The following is a 2500-nucleotide window of genomic DNA, read 5'->3' as shown; positions in this document are numbered from 1 at the left end:
AACCCCGAGCGGCAAGGGCGGGGAGCACGCGCTCCCGACAGACGGACGCCCCTTGTCCGCTTCGGAGGCGGCCCAGGCGCCCGGGCTCGCCCCGGCCTCCGCGCGGAGGCCACGGCACCGCCGGCCACGCGCCGCCTGCCGGACCTCGAATCGGCGCGCGGACGCTGCCGGACGAGCGGCAGCGACCGGGCAAAGCCCGCGTGGGGCGACACACGCGCCCCCCTCGGAGGCCGGCTACGCCGCGCGACGTCCACCGGCTTCCCCACGCGCGCCTCCCCGCCCCGGACGGCGAGACGGGCTCCCGCGAGCTCGACCGCCCACGCGCCGGGGGCGGACACCGTCGGAACCCCAAGCCAGCGACGCGCACCGCCCGCGACCCACCGGAGAGCGCCAGCCACCAAACCGGAGCGGCTCGCCCCTCCCGGGACCACCGCCACCGCTTCTCGCCCGGACCCCCTTCCCGCGGGCGGCTCACCGCCGCGAAGGCGGACGGCGCTCGAAGCAGGGGCGACGCGCCCGCTCTCCCGCCCGCCGTCGGCGGACGGTGACCGGGAACGCGACGTCCCCCACCCGCGCGCCCCCACCTCGCCCGGCGAGGCCCGGGAAAAGGGCGACGTGGACAGCGACGGTCGGGGCCCGAGCCGGGGCGGCCACAGGCGGCAGCGGACGTCTTCCGGCGGACCGTTAACGGCGAACGGCGCCGCCGCCGCTCAGACCGGGGCGCCACCCTGGACGGCGGTGAGGCGACCGGAGGCCGCCGAGCCGCTCGGCCGGGAGGCGAGGACGAGTGGGGAAGCGGAGGGCGCCGCGCGACGCCCGCACCGTGCGAGGGGGGGGGCGGTGGAACCCCGCCGCGGGCCACCGGGCGAGACCCCGCCGCGGGGCCTCGCCACCCCAGCGAGGGAGAGAGAGCGCGCGTCAGACGACGCTTCCCACCCCCGCCGGGGCCGCCCGTTTCGAGGCAGGCGAGCCGGCCCGCGGCCGACCGCGCCGCGGCCTGGACTTCCGCCGAGGCCGGACCGCAGAGAGGGGGGGGCAGAGGGACCCCCTCCCCGGCACGGCTCCCCGCGTCAGGGAGGACGACGGAGCGGGCGACGGACTCCCAGGGGCCTCGCGAGAGCGACTCCCGCCCCCCTGGAAGCACCCGCCTCCTCGCGCCGCCGCCCGGAGCCCTGGCGGGTCGCAGCGAGCCGCCCGAGTCTTTAAACCGCCGCCCGGCTTCCCGGCCTTCGACCCCCCGGGCTCGCCAGAGGGAGGGCCGCAGAAGCGCGGACGCTAGGTACCTGGCCCTGGGGCGAGGGAAACGACCTGCTGGGCCCCGCGGGGGTGCCTCCTCCGCTGCCGCCCTCGGAGGAGCGTCCGCCCGCGGGGGCGCGCCCGAACGCCCGCCGCCACCGCCTACGCCCTCCTGGCCCGGGAGCCGGGGTTTCCCTCAGTAGCCCGGCACGAAACCCGGCAGGAGAGGCGTGGCTCGGGCCGCCCGCCGCTGGTGCGGGACACGGCCGGCCCGGCGCGAGAGCCTCGCTCGCCACCCGTAGGTTGGCGGCGGTGGAGCCCGCCCCCCCCGCCCGCCGGCTCCCCTCCCTCTCTCTTCCGCCGGGGAAGAGGGAGAGAAGAGGCGCGGCGGGGAAAGGGAAGCCGCTGCCGCCGCTCGCCAGCCGGCGCCGCGCGCCAGCCCGGAACGCCCGGAGGCCCGGCCCCGTGTTGCGCTGCCAAGAGAGAGCGGGCTGCTCTGCCGCAGCCCGCTCGCGCGCGAGGAGGGGTCGGGGAGGCCGCCCCCCCGACCCCAAAGGCCCCTCACCGTTCCCCGCTCGCACCTGCCGCCCCGCCGCCACCGCTCACCGCTTCCTTCCCGCCTCTCTGCCCCTCTCGGGCCCGAACGGCCAGCCTCGGCCGGCGGGGTGCGTCACGCCGCTCACCGGCAGCGGCCCCCCGCTGCCTGCACGCGCTGCCACCGACGCCCTCCGAACCGGGAAAGGCCTCTTATCGCCCTCCCCGCCCCGGGGAGGCCCGCGCGCCACCGGCCTTGCCCGCCCCCCTTTCCCCGCGCGACGGCTGCTGGGCCGCCGTCAGGTTCGACAGGGGGGCGCGGACGGGGCTCGGGTTCCCGGAGACGAAGGAGGAGGCCGCCCGGCAGAAGGAGCGCAGCGGAGGCGAGAGGCTGGCGGCTGGGACGCGCCGGCGGGAGACGCGGCGGCCCCCGACGACCGGGCGGGCGCGCGCGCGCGCCGGAGGAGCGAGACAGACGGAGACGGAAAGCGGCGGAGGCGACGGCGGGACACGTCGGCCGGCGAGCGTGACGAGAGGCGCCTCCGGGAGCGGGACCGCGGCAGCGCCGGCGGCCGCAGACCTCCCGCAACGCACAGGGCCTGCGCAGGAGCCGGGCACGGGCGTACTCGGGTACGCGCGCGGCAACCCGCAGCGGCGAGGCTCGCGCCGGCCGCCTCCCTCTCCGCGGGAGCGGCCCGGCGGCGGACCGGCGCCGGCCGCGGCGGCGGCG

This window comes from Patagioenas fasciata (genome assembly GCF_037038585.1).
Source record: "Patagioenas fasciata isolate bPatFas1 chromosome 6 unlocalized genomic scaffold, bPatFas1.hap1 SUPER_6_unloc_1, whole genome shotgun sequence".
NCBI classification, from domain to species: domain Eukaryota; kingdom Metazoa; phylum Chordata; class Aves; order Columbiformes; family Columbidae; genus Patagioenas; species Patagioenas fasciata.
This window is presented reverse-complemented; position numbering follows the sequence as displayed.